This window comes from Nelumbo lutea, chromosome 1 (genome assembly GCF_056320005.1).
Source record: "Nelumbo lutea isolate HS-2025 chromosome 1, American lotus-T2T, whole genome shotgun sequence".
Taxonomy (NCBI): domain Eukaryota; kingdom Viridiplantae; phylum Streptophyta; class Magnoliopsida; order Proteales; family Nelumbonaceae; genus Nelumbo; species Nelumbo lutea.
Genome location: NC_142684.1, coordinates 49925023 through 49946114, shown reverse-complemented (window position 1 = coordinate 49946114; position 21092 = coordinate 49925023). Strand labels below are relative to the sequence as shown.

At 40.3% G+C, this 21092-nt stretch overlaps 1 long non-coding RNA gene across 1 annotated transcript; it reads left to right on the top strand.

Moving 5' to 3' along the window:
• The first annotated feature begins 1386 nt into the window (after positions 1–1386).
• On the top strand, positions 1387–20793 carry LOC148874590 (uncharacterized). Its single transcript, XR_016105472.1, has 2 exons — positions 1387–2163; positions 20305–20793. It is a non-coding gene; the product is annotated as an uncharacterized LOC148874590 (long non-coding RNA).
• Positions 20794–21092: the final 299 nt, after the last annotated feature.

Below are 21092 nucleotides of genomic sequence, written 5' to 3'. Positions count from 1 at the left end.
GCGTAGACTACTATAGCATGTAAGGATGCCCCTCACCTAACAAAAGAACAGTTATGCCTTATCAACCACAAGACCTCTGCCAATATCTATGATTGTGATTTGCAATAAGCTTAAGTATTCTTTTCTTGAGTTGCTTTCAATGTTGTGCATTGCTTATCTTTTAATGCCTTTCTTTACGATAAATGTACCCTGGTTCCATAAGGTTTCTGATACCTAGGAGGGGGTCACTTTGCCACGAGTAAATAGTTTTTACAAGTTGCTTTTAGTGTTTTCTTTTATAACAATGGTACCCTGAGTCCGAACTCTGAAGGTCTTGATACCTAGAAGAGGTCACTTTTCCAAGAATAAAATGGCTTGTACGAAAACCTTTCTCCTTCACATTAATTCTCCTTCCTCATTGTCAACACCCGATTTATGCTCGATCTGCTACCTGAACCTCTAATTCACCCCCAAACACTCGATCAGACCCTTTCGACCTCTCTGAAACACCCAAAAACCCAAAAAAAAAACCAAATTTCACCCTGAGAGCCCTTAGATCAACAGTTAAACTTGCCCGATACCTATCCGATGGCCCTGATTGACCCTCACTTACACCTCAACCATTAGATCAGATGCAACCATCAGACCCAGGACATTCCAAAACACCTACCCATGAAATTTGGACTCAAGATTCCTTCGTTCACCCGTCCATCAAACAAAGATTCCATTTCGACCATTCTCGCACCCACAAACCATATCCACTTGGTCCGAACACATCTAAACCAATCAAACTTTTCTAATCACCCCAAAATACCAAAAAACCCCAACATATGAAATTCCAGCCCAAAACACCTCCATTTACCCTCAATCATACCAAGATTCTATTTTGAGGTTCCAAAATGACTTGATTACAAATATGCTTGATGTGGGCTCAGTTGGCTCAATCTGATTTTACCAATCATGACTACCCAAAAACCCTACCCTAAGAAATTTCACCCAAAACTACCTTTATTTTCCCTTTCATCACACAAAGATTTCATTTCGAGCCCCTAGATTAACCAAATTGAACCCTTTCCATATCTGCCCAATCGAGGCCTAGTTGGGCCAATCTGACCCCTCCAATCAACCCAGAATGTCCAAAAACCCCGTCCCATGAAATTTCATTCAAAACTACCCTCATTTACCCTTCCATGTAAAAAGATTCTATTTCGGTCTTCAACACAGACCCATCTCAACCTTCCATTTTTTGACCCAAAAATCCCCACCATTGAACCAAAAACCCGGCCTAACCCCTTTAAACCCGATTTGACCCAACTTTTTCAGAACTACCAAAATACCCCTAGATTTTCCTGAATTTACAAAACTACCCCTTATCCCTAATATAAAATTTAACCTATCTTTCTCATTAAGGAGGAACAACACTATTCACTATCTTTCTCCAATCGATTGTTCTCCTCTTCCCCTGTTCAAATGAAACCAGCAGCAACGAACCCAAAGTTGATCTCCCACTTCCTCTCACCCTCTTTCCCCCTCTGTCTTCTTATTCCTTTTCCAACACTGAACTGCTGAAATCAAGTCGATGAGCAAGTACTTCCTTTCTTCCCCATCCGCAAAAGAACAGAGAACGAGAGCGGTGGCGATTCATGGTGAACCAGAGCAGCGTGACTGAAACGACCACCGCTGCTGCAACTTCTAGTAGCAGCAGTAGTTTCTCGGCTTTGACCGATCATCCTTCCTCTTCCTCATGGCGGGTTTGAATGAGAGGCAGCGACAAACCTTCCTTCCTTCAACTTCTACTTATATTCCAACCAAATCACCCCTCCTTGCTCCGATCATCGTTCCCCCTTTCTATGAAGAACAGAGCCCACAGTCATTAACGGAAGCATCATTTTCTACCAGACCTAGTAAAGGCTCCGTCGTTTTTGGCATTGCCTCTCATTTTTCCACCTTTTCTCAGTCGTTTCTTCTCTTGTTCCACTCTCGGAATTCGGTAGCAGACCGAGACCTCCCCTATTTGTGAGCTTGAGTCAGGCAAGTTGTAGTGGATAGCCCCAGCTTGCTCCAATTTAGAAGGTGGAAGCAGGATTCAATCGACCTCTATAATCTGATCTTAACCCCCGGAGCACATCGGACTCACTATAACTTCCATCTGCAATATTAACCAATCAGCCAATACATCCTCAGGTAATGCGAACCCAGTCTTCTTGTTCCATCTCTATCAGAGACGATTAGAGGTTGGGGAACAGATCGATGGAGTAGGTTCCACCGAACTCACCCCAGTAGATCTGGTCTTCAGCCCAATTTGACCTAGAATTTACTATGCTTCATGTGTTGTTAGAGTTAATGTTGATTAGGATATAATTGTTTAGTTCTGCACTACTTTGATTTTGGTTCTCAGATTGGTATAGGTTTCTTCAAATTTGATTATAGAGGCTTAATTTCAATTGTGACATTTTCTTGTAGCCTCGTTTGTTATTTTATTTTATTTTTTTCTTTTAGTTAGTGATTTCTGAAATAATGGTTTCTAAACTAGCTTATACATGCTTGTTCATGATGAAGTATGCTTTGTTTAGTTTTATTTGATCCAATTGATGCTTTGAGAGTGCTAATGCATCAATATTTTCAATAGGGGAAATATGTGTTGATACTCGGGTTGGCCGAGGACAACAAAGTAATTTCACCCCTGAGCTCTGATGGTGGGCCGAGGGCTTTGAAGGATTCGAGGAAGAGGTGTTGAGACTGAGGACTGGAGGCCGAGGCTGATAGCTAAGGTGCTGCAAGACAAATGATGTCAGAGGCCTCGGGTAAGAACCTAAGGCGGAGGCTCCATCGGTCAAGTCAATTTTAGGGTACGAAGAGGGGAATCAAGTAAAGACGAGGGCTCTACTTGTAGATACTAACCCAAAGTGAGGACACTTAAGTTTTATAGTAGGACCAGATTTCAAGTTCAGAATCCCTCACCTAGAGGGGGGTACCCCCTATTTATACTTGAGCTGCCTAGAGGTTGGTGGAGATGGATGCCTAAGATGAGAGCCGTATGAGGGTAGTCAGAGAGTTCTGTGGGGACACGTGGGCGCTCCACGATTGGCTCCATATGAGGGGTGCAGTGTAGCCCCTACTATGACCAGTCATGTCCTTGGTTCTGGCGCTCATGGGATGGGCTGGGCCACCCTACATCAATATGCATGCGTTGGACACTTATGCATATTTTTATTGCTTAGTTCTTGTTTGTCATTTAAATGCCTTCCTTCTATTAGATAACTATTGTTTGTTTAATTAATCATTTCGGTTTTGTATTAAGTGCCAATGAGTTTCATGTGGGCCCCAACCTATTGGATCCGGGAGAGGGGTGCCTAACCCCTTCCCTCTCCCATCCGAGACTTATCTAGACCGGTGTAGCTAGTGCCTGGGCTTAGCTGAACATGATTTTTTATATTGATCTCAAAGGTCCCATCACCTCCAATTCTGTATTTGATGGGTGGCGACTCCATTTCCAGCCCAAGTGGCAAAGTGAGCCATTTTTCGATGCTCACACTCATCTTTCCTCATCTCACCCCTTTTCCAAGCTTACCCTTTCGCAAAAATTTATGTATGCTTGTTTTTTGTCTTTGTTATTTTATAGTTTCCAACCTCACAGCAAAGAGAGGCAACTATTAGCACCCGATTTTTTCTTGGTCCTCTGTTTAAACCCCTAACTAACCCTCGAACAACGTTCAACCTATTTTGGTTCTTCCAAAACCCCAAGAACCCAAGTCTCAACCCCTAAATCCTCAAAATCCATTGTTGATCTCACCTGATACCAAAATTACCAAAATGCCCCTTCCAAATTACAAAAATATCCCTTGACCAAATTATCGAGAACCCTCTTCCTCCAAATTACCAAAATACCCCTTAGACCAAACCCCTAAAATATCCCCACTCCGAATTACCAAAATACCCTCAACCAAATTTCCAAAATACCTTTTTTTCTAAAATTCCTAAAGTACCCTTGACTAAGATATTCCCTATTCCAAATTACCACAATATCACTTGACCAAATTACCAAAAATGCCCCTTCTTCCAAATTACCAAAATGCCCCTTCTTCCAAATTTCTAGAGCTTACCTTGACCAAATAACCAAAATATCCTTCTTCCCTAAATCCCTAAAATACCCTTTAACCAAAATTATCAAAATACCCATTGGCCAAATTACCTAAATACACTCTAAACCTACCCCTTCAAACGCTAGGTTGCCAAATTACCTTTTAATCTCCAATTTACCAGGTTGCCCTCTTTTCCCAAATTACCAATTTACTCCCAAGCCTTAAATTACAAAATTACCCCTTTTGACCCAAATTTTCAAATCAGCCTACTCTCTAAATCCCAACTTACTAAAACCCCAATCCACTTTGAGTTTTCCTAAAAACCCCCTTCTTCCTATTACAAATATGAGCTCCTTTCCCAAGACAAGCAGGTTGAATGAGGTCGGATGAAAGAAGTTGGAAGAGGATGAGGTTAGAGAAGAAGGGGTAAGAGGAGAGGGTCCTAAGGGTTTTGAATGAGTGCGGGAGACCTGAAGTAACTCGGTGAGCTTTGAAAGGTTGCAGAGAAAGAGAGAGAGGGAGAGAGTTTAAGAGAGAGCTTGAGCAATAGAATAAAAACAGAGAGGGGTCCACCCGCTAGGAAGATTATAGAGAACGTGAGAGAAAACAAAAAGAAAAACGAGAGGAAGAAACCCTCGAACAGAGAAGACGAAAGAGAGCAAAAGCGGGTTCCCTAGAAAGAGAAAGAGAGTGCAAGAGGAGAAGAGATAGCAATGAGAGAAGGTTTTGTCGAAGAACAAAAAAAAGGAGTAGGGAAGATGGGCTGAAAGCAATCCTTAACAAGACAAGAACATAGTTTGGAGCTTTAATCTCGTATTTTCTCAACAAGCTTCAGAAGGACGTCCTAGTGTTTGAAGCATTCAACAGCGAAGTGTCCTTGATTCACACCATCTTTTATTTTTCTTCCATCAATGGTTCAGGCCCTATTGTTTTCGTTTTCTTGTTCGAAATTTAGTTGAAACATTGCTATCTAAAATCCATTTTTCGACAGAGATTAGATTCCTATAGCTTACTATAGCATTGTTATTTCATCCAAGGTCACAAGAGGTAGAAAGCGATTACCTCATATCCCTGAGTCCCTAGTTTTGCTTCAGTTATGTGTCTATTTGTTTCTTTACTTTTCTTTGCCTACCTTGCATTCAAGTTAGAATACGAGAAACTACACATTCTCTAGTAGTCTGAGAGGTTTGTGCTTCCTCTCACTTCAAGCCATTCAACTAAGTCTGAAGGTGGGGGCTTTGATAGAAAAGGGGCAAGGGAGTAATCTTTCACCCTTTAGCTCAGACCCCTGCATCCAAAAGGGGATTGGTCTAGAAGTATGGAGGGGAGCATCCTTTCGAACTGCTGGATGATCCGAGTCTCCAATTCAGATTTAAATTAAGAAAGGGATTTTGCATTTACACTGATAAGAGAGAGGGGTGCCTAACCTCTTCCCTCTCTCTCTCTCTTAACTTACCTAGACTAGCCTTGTCTAGGACAAATGGAGTGGAGTCACTATTAATTTCAAATTTATTTATGAAATATAAATTAGGAAGGCCCATCACTCCCAACTATGTATTTTGATGGGTGGTGACTCCATTTGCTCGGTCACGAGGTGAACAACCAATTTTTTTTTTCCAACGTTCACAGTTGTGAATCGTAGAAATCATAAGATTTATGAATCAAATCATAGGATTCAAACAAAAATCATAGGATTTTTGTTGAAAAGGATTTGGACATAAGATTCGAATCGAAACCATTGGGATTCATGAATCAAATCGAGAATCGTATCGTAAATCGTAAGATTTTGACAACAGTGATCCCTGCCACTACCACTATTCCATCTACTGAACCTGCAATAGTTACCTCTATTGGACCTTTGTCACCCTCACCTCAACCTGCCCATCCTCCTATATATTGTGCAATCAATTCTCCTTAGAACTCACCCAATGAAAACCTGCTCCTAGTCTGGCATATTTTGGCCTAGGGCCTACTCGACCCATTATCCTATTCCCATGGTATAGTCTTACCTTGTATAGACTAACTCTACGAGTATATAAATACCCTTGATACCCTTGTATAGTATTTTTGTATTGGGTAAATTTCTTAAACTACCCTTACTGTTTGTGAAATTGACTAAGTATACCCTTATTGTTTGACTATTGTCTAACACTACCCCTACTGTTTCTGACAATTGACTAGCTCTACCTCTACCATTAGCATCCGTTAGCGCACCATCACAATCTGTGCACATGTGACCACGTGACCTATAAATTTTTTAAAACCCAATACTACCCTCGTCCCCTTCATCTCAACACTGGCATTGTTTAGAAAACCTTCTTTGGTCGTTGAGGTTCTCAGACCTCCCCCTCCCCCTTCGGTCTCTGTTCGGTCTCTCTCTCTCTCCCATCATCAAAATGGTGGCATAAAAATGATGTTCAGGCCACCCTCCCATCATTTCAAACTTACATCGGACAATTACTCAAACTCAATGGTGGGGAATTCCCTAGGAACGTTCTGGCTGGTTCCCTCGCTACGACTCCATGAGGCCTAGGAGGTGGGTTGAAAAGGATTTCATACAATAAAAATAAAACAGAAGCTAAATCCCAACTTCAGACTCCAAATCAGGGGAAAACCATGAAAAGGAGAAAAAAGAACTCCATTTCTTTCATCCGCATTTATGTCCAACCTCCTCCTTCATCTGCTAATTCGAACAAAAGAGCAAACAGAATACAAAATACAATCTATATTGTAGAGGCTTAAACCAAAGCGACCAATGTGGACTAAAGAACCAAAAAGATATCTTCATAAGATAAGTAAGAAATGCCAAAGAAGAAAAAACATCACTATCAAAACAAACTTGAAACACAAACAAAAGCAAAGCAAAAGAGTTGAGCTAGGATGATTAACCATAGAGCAACATTGACGAACCAGATTAGAAAGAGTGAAACAGAAGTGCAAGGCAAGAGGATGGATGAAAAATCCACCATACTTGAAGAAATGGCGCTTTAACAGAGGGAAAAGTAGAGGGACGAAGAAAATTTGGAAGTTCAAAGAAGATCTGAAGAACAAATTCTATAGTTGTAGGGAAGAAGTTCTTAGTGATTCAAAGAAGATTTTTTGTTTTTTTTCAAGTAGAAAACTTAGAAGCTCTTTTTAATTTCATTTTTTTTTTATCTTTTGCTTTCTTCTTCTTCGGTTGTAGAGAGAGAGAAAGAGATAGAGAGATAGATAGATAGAGAGAGAGGGAGAGAGAGAGGGTAGGAGATGGTAGTGGGTGTTGGGTAAGCTAAAATATTCGCGGTAGGTGCCACTCGAAGCAAGACGTTGCAAAAGCCTCCAAAACCCTCCCCTATTTGCCTTGTTAGTTCGGATTGACACACCACCGCCATTGTTGCAACTTCCAATAGCAACATACCTTCCTTTCACCCTCTTCCTTTCCCTCTCTTTCTCCCCATCGAACTAAAACATTGACCAAAAACTTCATTGTTCACCTTCATCTCCTTCAACCTAAAAAATCGAGCAACCTAGCAATGGCTTCTTCTCCCCCAAACTCCTCTTTCCATCTTCTTCTCACATTCTCTCTCTCCTCCCCTCTCTTCTCGGTTCTCTTTCTCCCCTAATGAACTAATACCCGAGAATATACACTGTTCCCCTCCTACCTTATGACATAGTGAGCCAACGGCAGTGAATGTTAGACAGTATATGCCCTTAGCTCCAATCAGATTGAGGTACAAATACATTTATTGTAAATGAATAAAAGTACATTGTTGTTTCATGTTGAGATTGGTATGTTTCTGTGAAATTACCCCTTAAATTGGACATTTATGAGACTCGTGTTAGTTTAGAATGTTCTTAGCCATTGGATAGACTTGGGGAATTAATCCTTTCAAGGCTAAAATTGATGTACTGCCAAAGAATGTTCTTAACCTCTCAGCTTTCTCTCTTCTCCTCTTGTCGCCCAAGAAACCCCCTAGTTCGATCATAGTATTTGGGACTGATATTGATTAGTTATTTCTCCCATTTTTGCAAGAAAAATACAAAGAAAAATCGTGCTCACCTCCCCTATTCAATCCAAAGAGTTTGATTGCAGTTTTGTTGAAAACAATATTGCTGAACTAGCTTCACTCCCAGCTGTGCCATTTTTCAGTGGAAGCTAGTTTTGGGATTTGATTTGGGTGTAAACTACCTTGGGAGCTACATTTGTGAAAATTGTATCAGGTATACATCTCCCTCTTGTTTGGTTTCAAATCTGGTCTAGTTTCAGTGTAAGATCGATCCTAGGAAAATGCACTTTTTCTAAAATAGGGAATGCGATTCCAAGAAGGTTGAAGAAAATGTTTAAAATTTCACCTAGCCATCTAGTATAGTTAGGCCATCCATATGATGAATTCTCACCTTCCTTCAGTGAAACCTCTTCCCTTCAATCTCTCCCCATTTTTTCTCTCTCACATTCTCTCCTTTTATATTCCTCATTCCCATTGCTCTCTCTCTCTCTCTCTCTCCCTCTCACTCTCTCTGGGCTAAAATAAGATCCCCAACCACTGTTCATTGTGTTCTTAACAAAAATAGAGGAATCACTGCGACAATACTCTCCTTTTATTTGTTAGATAGTGTATGCCCTTAGATCCAATCAGAATGATGTACATTATGACATTTATTGTAAATGAATAAAGTACATATTTGATTCATGTTATTGTGGTGTGTTACTGTGTAATACCCTTACATTAGATGACAACAAACTGAAAGGACCAAACTATGCTGACTGGTACCGTAACCTTATGCTGGTCCTAACTTCTGAAAATTTGGACAAGGTGGATAAAAACCCTGCCCCGGAGCGTCCGGGAGATAGGGGTTCTGAGGCCTGCAAGAGGGACTACCAAGAATGGGAAGAGAAAAATTCCCTTGCCCGTTGTTACATCATTGCCTCCTTAGACAATGCGATATAGAGGTAGTTCGATCAGATCGAGCTGGCCAAGGACATATTGGACAGTCTAAAGACAATGTATGAAGAGTAGAACTGTTCTACTTGCCAGAAGGTCTTGAAACAGTTCATGACCACATAAATGTCCAAGGGTCAACAGGTTCATGGCCATTGTCTTCGGATGATGGGTTATATCAATGAACTTGAGGCTCTTGGATCCGGGTTGGACCATGTGACCAAGGTAGACGCCATCCTGAACTCTTTGCCTCCTTCCTCAATCCATTCATCATGAACTACAACATGAACAAGCTGAATGTCAGCATTCAGTAACTCAGCAATATGTTGTAGAGGGCTGAGGAACTGATAAAGAAGGATGAGCCCCTTGCAATGCTTGTTGAAGCTAGCAAAATGGGCAAGAGTAAAGAGGAAGGCAAAGAAAAGGCCCCAGAAGAAGGCCACCAAGCCCAAAAAGCAGAAGGACAGAGCATCAGATGCTTGCCACTTCTGCAAACAGACCGGCCACTGGAAGAGGAACTGTTCTCAATACCTGGAATCCAAGAAAGTTAATTTCGAATCCTGTGTCATAGAAACCAATTTGTTGGTAACTTCTGCTTCCTGGTGTATTGACTCTGGGGCTTCAACTCATGCGTGTAACTCACTGCAGGGGTTCAGGATAAGCAGAAGACCGAGTGACGGAGAAATAACTCCTTGCTTGGGGACTTCTGCAAGTGTTGTAGTTGCGGCCATAGGAACCGTAGAGTTAATTTTCAGAGAAGGAAATATTGTACTAAAAGATAGTGTTTATGTACAGAATTTGAGAAGAAATTTGATTTTTGTTTCAAAATTGTGTACGGATGGATATTCTATTCTTTTTGGTAATACGACTACTGTTAAAAGAAATAACAAATTCATCGCATACGGAGAACTTGAGAATGATCTCTATGTTCTCCATCATTCTCTGGAAACTAACATAGCCGAAATTACGTCGGTTGATATCCCCAATAAAAGAACCCATGATGCAGTTAATCCCACGTGCCTATGGCATTACCGACTTAACCATATCAACATTGACCGTATCGCAAGGTTGGTAAAGGATGGTTCTTTGGATTTTTAACTATAGAAGATCTTCCCACTTGTGAACCTTGCCTTTAGGGTAAGATGACGAAACGGCCATTTAACGGTAGGCCTGAAAGATGTACAGGCACGCTTGACCTTATACATGCTGATGTATGTGGTCCCCTGAATGTTAGGACACGTAACCGACACGTTTATTTTATAACATTCACCGATGATTATTCTCGGTACGGTTACGTATACCTAATGAGACATAAGTCTAAATCCTTTGAAAAGTTCAAGGAGTTCAGACAAGAGGTCGAGAAATAGTTAGGGAGAGAAATTAAGACCCTTCGATCGGATCAAGGTGGCGAGTATCTCTCTGGCGAATTCAAGGACTACTTAAAGGTCAACGGGATAGTATCACAGTTAGCTCCTCCTGCTACACCACAACTTAACGGTGTTTTAGAGAGGAGGAATATGACCTTATTGGATATGGTCCGGTCACTTCTCGTGCACTCAGAGTTACCCACATCCTTTTGGGGTTACGCATTGGAGACTGTGATATACGTGCTGAACCGGGTTCCAACCAAATCGGTTCCGAATACTCCATATGAACTTTGGACTAGAAAGAAACCAAGTGTTAAACACTTGAAGATTTGGGGTTGTCCGGCACGCGTTAAAAGAACGAGTGCGAACAAATTGGAATCCAAGACCAGCCGTTGCCTATTCGTAGGCTACCCCAAGGACTCTGTGTGCTACCTATTCTATGACCCTGGAGAACAGAAGGTGTTCTGTAGTCGATATGACCATTTTTTGGAGGATGATTACATCCTGAACAATCATCGTCAAGAAATTGTTCTTGATGAGGAGAGCTCAGGAGTAGTGGGAGGTGTTCCACAAGTTCCAGGTAATGACCAACCTAGAAGATCTACCCAAGTTTCCATTCCTCCAGTCCGTTTCGGCTATGACCAGGATAGTTACCTGGTGGAAGCTATGACTTGTGAGGAGGATCCCGTGACTAATACGGAAGCTATGTTGGACATAGATTCCATGAAGTGGGTAGATGCCATGAGAGCTAAGATGGACTCAATGGAGACCAATGGAGTTTGAACTCTAGTAGATCCGCCCCCCGTGGTAAAAGCAATTGGATGCAAATGGATCTATAAGAGGAAGGGCCCCGATGGTAAGGTTGAGACCTACAAGGCTCGTCTGGTGGCGAAAGGGTATAATCAGAAAGAGGGCATCGATTATGAGGAAACATTTTCGCCTGTGGCCATGCTTAAATCCATTAGGATTCTGCTAGCTGTAGCAGCATACCATGACTACGAGATTTGGAAAATGGATGTCAAAACTACGTTCCTGAATGGAGATCTTACTAAAGATATCTATATGCAGCAACCGCAAGGTTTCATAGCTGCGGGTCAGGAATATATGGTATGTAAATTAAATAGAACCATATATAGACTTAAAGCAAGTTTCTAGGAGTTGGAACATTCGGTTTGACTCTACTGTCAAAAAGTTCGATTTTGAGCAGAATCCGGATGAACCCTGTGTTTACAGGAAATCCAATGGGGATAAGGTTACATTCTTGGTTCTGTATGTAGATGACATTCTACTCATTGGGAATGATGTAGGATTGTTGACTATGGTGAAAGTATGGCTTTCATAGTAATTTTCCATGAAAGATCTTGGAGATGCCTCCTATATACTGGGTCTTCGACTCTATAGAGATAAATCGATGAGGATAATAGGATTATCCCAATCTTCTTACATTGACAACATAGTCAAAAGATACAACATAGAGAACTCCAAGAAAGGAAATGTTTCTTTCAGGCACAGAGTCACTCTCTCCAAGGGGATGTCTCCCAAGACTTCGGAGGAGATTGAGAGCATGAAAGACGTTCCCTATGCTTCATCTGTAGGGAGCATAATGTATGCCATGCTGTGCACTCGTCCTGACATTGCTCAGGTTATGAGTGTGGTAAGCAGATTCTAGGCCAACCTAGGGCAGGAGCACTGGACTGTTGTGAAAAATATACTTAAGTACTTTCGAAGGACAAAAGAGTTTTGTTTGGTATTCGATGGTAGCTCACTACAGATCCGGGGGTATATTGATGCTGAGTTCCAGTCAGATCCAGATGTTAGAAAGTCTACATCTAGTTATGTTTTCTCGATAGGATCGTGTGCTGTTTGCTGGAAAAGCAGCAAACAGGGGTCCACAGAAGAATCCACAACCGAAGCCGAATACATTGCCGCAAGTGAGGCTGCCAAAGATGCCATATGGATGAAGAAGTTCATTCATGAATTGGGAGTAGTTCCATTCGGCATATCACCCATTCCATTGTTGTGTGACAACAATGGAACTATCGCTCAGGCTAAGGAGCCACGAGCCCACTCGAAGTTGAAGCACATCGAGAGGAAGTACCATGTATTGCGGGAGATAATTGGAAGCGGGGATGTCCTAATTCAGAAGGTAGCATCAGCGAAAAATGTAGCAGACCCATTGACTAAGCCACAGAAAACAGAAAGTATTTGAGAAACAAATGGAAAGTATGAGACTCCGACTTATACCAGATTGGACCTAAGTGCAAGTGGGAGATGTTAGATAGTGTATGCCCTTAGCTCCAATCAAAATGATGTACATTATGACATTTATTGTAAATGAATAAAGTACATATTTGATTCATGTCATTGTGTTGTATTTCTGTTTAATACCCTTACATTGGACACATATAAGACTTGTGTTAGTTTAGAATGTTCACAGTCGTTGGATAGATCTGGGGAGATTTATCCTGCTAAGGCTGACACTGATGTGCCGCCAAGTTGGTTGGTGTATCCTGTCTCAGCTGCCAGGGTGAGACCCGAGGTACATGCAATGTAGGTTTACTTGAAACCATGAACTGGACCAGAATTCCAGTATTGCCCTGGACCTTGGTGATTAGTGGGCAAAACTGGAATGTTACACCTGACCCCTAGACTCGATTATGATATTGCACTAGATGTCGGATTGGGCTGTCTTTGATATGCCAATCAGTGAGATCCTTAGAGGGGGTCAAAACCTGGGTATGTTGGGACAGTGCGAGAATTCATCTGAGTGGGTGATCATAGTGACAGGATCAACCCCTTTGTCGGACAAAGGTAATGATCGGGGATGCACTCTCTCTGATGGAAACCTAAACTGTCGGCAGTTGATTTCAATCGTTGAAATTTGTTTTGCAAAATATATTTATATAAAGATATATATATATATATATATATATATATATATATATATATATATTTACGGTTTCTAAATGTTTGCAAAAGGTTTTAATTCCCGGGATCCATGTGAGTAGAGAGTGCATCACTATTTCTTGCAGCCGAGGGAGATGTCTTCTCTTGTCGGGCAGTGTTTGATCATTATGGGCTAAGAGGTTAAGTGTAAGAACATTGAGGGTTATACCTGATGGGCTAATCTTGCATCTGCCCACAGTCCCTGGGTTTTTATAAGGTGGCTTGGCCCAGGGACCACTTAGTGTAAGTGTTTGGCCCATTTGGAGCCCATGTGATGGGTTCCGGGGGTTCATTGTCTTTTCAGTGAATTCGGCCAAGCCTTGTAACAGAGGCTAGGCTGAACCCATGTGGCTGATGTATAGATCATTGTTTGGGTCCCACGCCACACAAGGAAATCCAACTGGGCAACAGTTTGGAAGGTCAGTGAGCACATGGACTTAGTGGGCCTAAAGCCCAATTCGAACTGGTTTAATTAGATTAATTAAAGAGGGGTGGATCTGGGTTTTGGATCAGCAGATAGGATAAGGGATAATCCTTATCCACTCGGAGAGTCCAAATCCAAATATAGTTTTGGATTTGGAAATTCCTAATAAGATTATGAGGGCTGATCTAATCTGCAGATAAGATAAGGGCTTATCCTTATTTCTTAAAGAGATCCAGATTCAAATAAGGAAACTCCTAATGGGATTAGGAGCTGATATTTTTAAGGCCATAAAAGGAGGAGGGGGTGAACCATTCTATACACATACAATCAGATCTCAGATCACAGAAAGAGAGGACATCTACAGTAAGACTGCGCCGTCTTCTGTTCTTGTGCCCTCCTCCTACTGCGGCCATTGCCAGTTCGTTCTCCACTATAGGAGCGATCAAGAAGAGTTCTTGGTATCAGTCTTTGGAGAAAAACTGATATGAAGTCGTGCTCACATCCCTCCATCGAATTTTGCTGAAGGATTCGGTTCTTGGGAAGAACCACCTGCTGATTCTGCTCCATCCTACTCTGTGTCATCTTCAGTGGGAGTAGTCTTTGGACCTTTCCTTGGATGTGAACACCTTCATTGGGAGATATTATTTTCTTCGTATAAGGTACCTCCCTCTCCTACCTTTTGGTTTCAAATCTGGTTCGGTTCTTGGTTCAAGATTGATCATTGAAAAATGCAATTTTTCTAAAACAGGGAATGTGATTCCCAGATGGGAGAGAGAGAAATTTTTGAAATTTCGCCCAACCTACCTGCAGGGTTTGGCCATCCGTATAATGGATCTCTCATCCCTTCATTATTCCCACCCACCTCTGGTGAGCAATTCACTGATTTTATGTTTTTCTTTTATTCCCTCATTGTCGTTCTCCCACTCTTTACCATTTTGGGCTTTCCCTAGTAGAGAAAGCGATGCACTAGGATTTGTTCATTGTCTTCACCGTCTTCCGATGGCAAAACACAGTTCGCTAGAAAAAGGATCAGGCATCACCATCGGAACTGCTCATCAATTGGGTTTTATTTTGAAATTTGAAGAATAGTGGAGGGCAAATTCGACATTTCATTATTTTCCATTAGCACTTAACGGTGATGTCTTTTTTAAAAATAGTAAGGGTACTTTAAGACAATATGTAAGCAATAAGGGCACAGTTAGTCCATTTCGGAAACATATTAAATGTTGTTTCACATTTCCAGAAGTCGGTGATTCAGTCACCTCGAATAACAGTAAAGTTAAAGTCTCTTTTCAATGTTTGTTCCATTTCGATACAAGTCGTTGTATCTTCCAAAGTAATTCAGTTCCAAAGTTTGCTGATACCTCTCCCTAGGTGAGTTAATGAGTCTTCGTTCATGTACATCGGTTCAGTTTCAACCGACTCTATCTACTATAAAATCCCCTCTTCTGTACTGATTTGTAGCATCAGAGAGAAATATCAGAATACTACAAAACCTTTATCTCGTTCAACCAAGTTCTATTCTGTTTTTCTATCTTATTTTTTTTACAGTATTTGTTGTTACTATCATCAACAACCATCAGTGGTATCAGAGCCCGTTCGATCAAATCTTTTGGGCGTGAGTTCTTCTAAACAATATATGTGCAGAAGCCAATCGTTCCACCCTTTCTCTTCCAATCTTCAATGGAGAAAACTATGACTTCTGGTCTATCAAAATGAAGACCTATTTTCGGTCACAAAGTTTATGGAGAATCGTTGAGGAAGGATTCTGCATTGCTGAAGACACCTCTACTCTTTCAGCAAATCAAAAGAAGATCTATGAAGAAAATCAGCAAAAGGATTGTCAAGCACTATTCTGCTTACAACAAGCAATGGCTGAGGAGATATTTCCTCGAATCATGGGTGCATCAACTGCCAAAGAAGCATGAGATACATTGCAAGAGGAGTTCCAAGGATCTGTCAAGGTACGCACTGTTAAATTGCAAAAGTTTAGAAGGGATTTTGAAAATCTTAAGATGAAGGATAATGAGACTGCAAAAGATTACTATTCTAGAATAAAAGGAATAGTAAATCAAATGAGAGCCTATGGGGAGACTATTTCTGGCAAGAAAATAGTTGAAAAAATTCTAATCTCTTGCACAGAGAGATATGATCCAATAATTTCGGTGATAGAAGAAACAAAGGATCTAGAAACACTATCACCAACAGAATTGATGGGCTCTCTCGAGACATATGAAAATAGGCGTGACAGGCAGAATGAAAATTCGGTTGAATCTGCCTTTCAGTCTAAAGTTAATCTGCGGTCTCATAAACCAAAAGTTGATGGAAGAAAGTCACAAGGAAAATCAAAAGAAAATAATGACAAGTTTTCTTCATGTGGTATTTGCAAGAAGAGAAATCACTTGGAGAAAGATTGCTGGTTTAAAGGAAAACCACAGTGCCAAAACTGTAAAAAATTTGGCCATGTTGAAAAAGTTTGTAGATTCAAGAAAACCCATCAAGCTAATTTTTCAGAAAAGAAAGATGAGGAAAATAATCTCTTTTATGCTTGTCATTCTACAATAGAAGAAAAAAAGGATACTTGGTATCTTGACAGTGGGTGTAGTAATCACATGACTAAAAATGAAAGCATCTTCCATAGCCTTGATAAAATCAAGACAAAAGTCAAAATTGGTAATGGCGACTTCATGGAAGCAACCGGCAAAGGCACCATTGTTGTTGACACCAAACAAGGCAAGAAATACATAAATGATGTACTTTTGGTCCCTAACATTGATCAAAATCTACTTAGTGTGGGCCAAATGATAGAAAGAGGTTACTCTCTACATTTTGAGGGAAACTCTTGCACAATCTATGATAAGCAAGACAAATCCCTTGAAATTGCAAAAACAAAAATGACAGAAAACAGGTGCTTCCCCATTCAATGGAAAGATGCAAGTTATATCGCAATGCAAGCACGAGTGGACGAGTCGTGGCTATGGCATAGAAGATTCAGACACTATAATTTCCATGGATTAAGGATTCTTCAGCAGAAGAACATGATGCGTGACCTACCAGCTATCAAGGAGTTCAACAATGTCTGTGAAGGGTGTTTGCTCGGAAAACAACATCGACAATCCTTCCCATCTGGCAAAGCTTGGAGAGCCAAAGCGCCATTGGAATTAATTCATACAGATGTTTGTGGTCCAATGCGTACTCCATCAAATAATCAAAACATGTATTTCATCATCTTCATTGATGATTATACTAGAATGACATGGGTTTATTTCTTGCGAGAAAAATCACAGGTTTTCGATTTTTTTAAAAAATTCAAAGACCGTGTTGAGAAGCAAAGTGGTCACAACATCAAGACCATAAGAAGTGACAGAGGCAAAGAATATACCTCTAATGAATTCAACAAGTTCTGTGAAGATGAAGGCATGGAGCATCAACTTACAGTCGGGTACACTCCAGAACAGAATGGAGTATCCGAAAGAAAAAACAGAACTGTTATGGAGACTGCAAGAGCCATGCTCATGGAAAAAGGTCTTCCCAAAATTTTTTGGGCAGAGGCAATAAGCACTGCTGTCTATCTGCTTAACAGATGTCCTATTAAAGTTGTGCAAGATAGGACACCGATTGAAGCTTGGAGTGGGCAAAAACCATCAGCAAAACATCTCAGAGTTTTCGGATGCATATGCTACACAAATGTCCCACAAGAGAAAAGAGGAAAATTGGATGAGAAGACAGAGAAAGGAATTTTCTTAGGCTATAGCACTTAATCAAAAGGCTATCGAGTCTATAGCTTAAGGAAAGAAAAACTCATAATCAATTGAGACATAAGCTTTGACGAAGATGCTGCACACAATTGGGAGACAAAAGAAGTTGAAAGAAAGACTATCAACTTGCCTCTATTACCAAGTCAAAGAATTGAAGAAGATCGTGATCAAATCAGTTCGCTAACACAATCAGAACCGGAACAAGCTTCATAGTCTACTCCGGACTCACCACCAAGGCGAACTAAATCCTTAACAGAAATATATGAGACATGCAACTTGATGATCATAGAACTAGAAAGCTTTGAAGAAGCTTTTAAGGAAGAAAAATGGAGAAAAACTATGAATGAAGAGATAAAAATGATTGAAAAAAATAAGACTTGGGAACTTGTGGATCGTCCACAAGACAAAGACACTATTGGAGTTAAGTGGGTCTACAAGACAAAGCCTAACTCAGATGGCTCAATCCAGAAGCTTAAAGCAAGGCTAGTTGCCAAAGGATACTCACAACAATACGGTATCGACTACAATGAGAGATTTGCTCCAGTTGCTCGCCTTGACACAATCAGGGCATTGATAGCACTTGCTGCACAGAAGAAATGGAAAACTTTTCAACTTGATGTGAAATCTGCATTCCTCAATGGCTATCTTAAGGAGGAAATCTATGTGGAGCAACCTCAAGGGTTCGTGGTGCAAGGACAAGAAGACAAAGTTCTCAGATTAAAGAAGGCACTATATGGCTTAAAACAAGCTCCACGAGCTTGGTACAGCAGAATCGACAATTATTTCTTGGAGCAAGGATTCAGGAGGAGCTATAGTGAGCTAACACTCTACATCAAAACTCAAGGTACAAATGACACTCTCATTGTTTCTCTATATGTTGATGATCTTATTTATACTGGAAATAATGAGAAGATGGTCAAGAAGTTCAAGGAAGACATGATGAAGAGTTTTGAGATGACTGATTTAGGCCAATGCACTATTTTCTTAGAATTGAAATAACTCAAGAAGAAGAAGGGACATTCATCTCACAAAAGAAGTATACGGAAACTCTTTTGAAGAAATTCAAAATGGAGGGGTGCAAAACGGTCTCCACTCCATTAGACAACACTAAAGCATACAGAAAGGAAGATGGCTCACCAAAGGCAAATGAATCACAATTTCGAAGTATGATTGGAAGTCTTCTCTATTTAACTGCTACAAGACCAGACATCATGTATGCAGTTAGTCTACTATCAAGATTCATGCAGAATCCAAGTCAAGTTCATCATGGAGCAGCTAAAAGAATACTAAGGTATTTGCAAGGAACAAGGAGCTATGAAATTTGGTACAGAGTCACACATGACTCTAAGCTCATTGGCTACACCGACAGTGATTGGGCAGGTTCGGTAGATGACATGAAAAGCACATCTGGTTATGCTTTCACACTTGGATCAGGGATATTTTCTTGGGCTTCAAAGAAGCAAGCAACTGTTGCCCAATCATCAGCTGAAGCAGAATATATTGCAGCAGCAATAACAACGAGCCAGGCTATATGACTCAAAAGGATATTTGACGATATGGGAGAACCACAAGTTGGTGCTACTAGAATCTACTGTGATAGCAAATCTGCTATTGCAATGGCAAAGAATCCCATATTTCACAGCAGAATCAAACATATTGGCATCAAGTATCACTTTATCAGAGAAGCAGAAGGAAACAAAGAAATAGAGCTCAAACATTGCAAAACTAAAGAACAATTAGCTGACATATTCACAAAGGTTCTATCAAAAGGCAAGTTCGAATTGCTACGAGACATGATTGGAGTTGCTGAAATGTGCACCAAGGAGGAGTATTAAATGTTGTTTCACATTTCCAGAAGTCGGTGATTCAGTCACCTCGAATAACAGTAAAGTTAAAGTCTCTTTTCAATGTTTGTTCCATTTCGATACAAGTCGTTGTATCTTCCAAAGTAATTCAGTTCCAAAGTTTGCCAATACCTCTCCCTAGGTGAGTTAATGAGTCTTCGTTCATGTACGTCGGTTCAGTTTCAACCGACTCTATCTACTATAAAATCCCCTCTTCTGTACTGATTTGTAGCATCAGAGAGAAATATCAGAATACTACAAAACCTTTCTCTCGTTCAACCAAGTTCTATTCTGTTTTTCTATCTTATTTTTTTTACGGTATTTGCTGTTACTATCATCAGCAACCATCAAAACAGTAGAGGTAGTTTAAGAAATTTACTCTTTTTTTAATACATTCTGCAATATAATTTACACCTGTTCCTCTCTTCTCATGACAATCCCAATGAACACAATTCGCATATAACTTACAATCTTTCTATAGTCTTGACGTGAAATATAGGAAACTGGAGATTATACTTCTACTATATATACATTAGTTTGAAGATTACCTGCCTTTCCTTTTGCAAACCATTTTCAGTATAAACTACTACAGATATCTCAAGTATGAGTTGAAGGTCTCTGCTTCCAACTCCATATAGGAGTAGATATATATGGAGCCATATGATCCCTCAATGGAGAATTATGAGGGTGTTTCAGTAGGGATAGCTTTGATTAATTGTGGGTTTCCTCTTACACAGAATCTTATAATTAAATATATATACAATTCAAATCATAACCTAAAAAAACTGAGCAAAATCGGAGAAAAAACAAGATTCAAACGTTCTGCCTCACAAATCCTATTGCATTCACGTAGTTGTTCCATACATTTTTGGCGATCAAATAGACCATCTCGCTAAAGCTCTCGCCAATCTCAGAGAAGTTGTTGGAAACCCAACAAATTGTGTCATTCAATATAATTTGGAGTTCTTGAGTTGCATTACTGCAGGTGATGTTGGTAGAGGCCCACGATGAAAAGGTTTCTTTAGAATTATTAAAAGCTGTGAAGGCAAGAGAAGTCATTTCCCCCACTGCAAGATCGAAGGAATTCTTCACAAGAGGCTTGAAATAATCTGTGAGGACACAGTTGATGATTTGACCAGGACATCTCAGCACTGTGATCAGGAACACAAAAAGATAAGCTGCACCATGGAAGATCAAGAGAGGCGAAGCTCACTACTTCACAGAATGCAGAGAAAACAAATTGAAACAGAACAGCTGCCATTTCTGATTTGTCTCAATAGAAGAGAAGATGAAAACTTAGGAAGGAGATTAACTTGTTAAAGACGAATCTAATTTTCAAAATGTTGTTGTCTGAGGCTGCATTTAAAGCATTGAAACTAATTAATCTATATATCAAAATAAATCCTGAATTCACATCCTCCTATAGGTACAAAGTCACTTCAATTAAACATTCTATTCTATTTATTTGATCAAAGTCATTGCAACTTAAGTATTCTATTATTTTATTCATCTTCCTTTCCGTTGTTGAATCGGTAAAACTAATTAGAAAAAAAGGAGGGAGACCAAGATAATAAGCTATATCAACTTTAATGGTCGCCTCAGGTATTACTTGGGCCTATATACAAAGAAATTTTATTTTATTGACTACTGTTAGATATGGGGCCATAGTTTCAATGTACGGCCCACCTGTTTTCAATTCAGAGTATATCAGGACCCACCTCAGCTAGGGCCTGTACCAAAATATCAGCAAGATCAAATGACTTTTAGCCATGT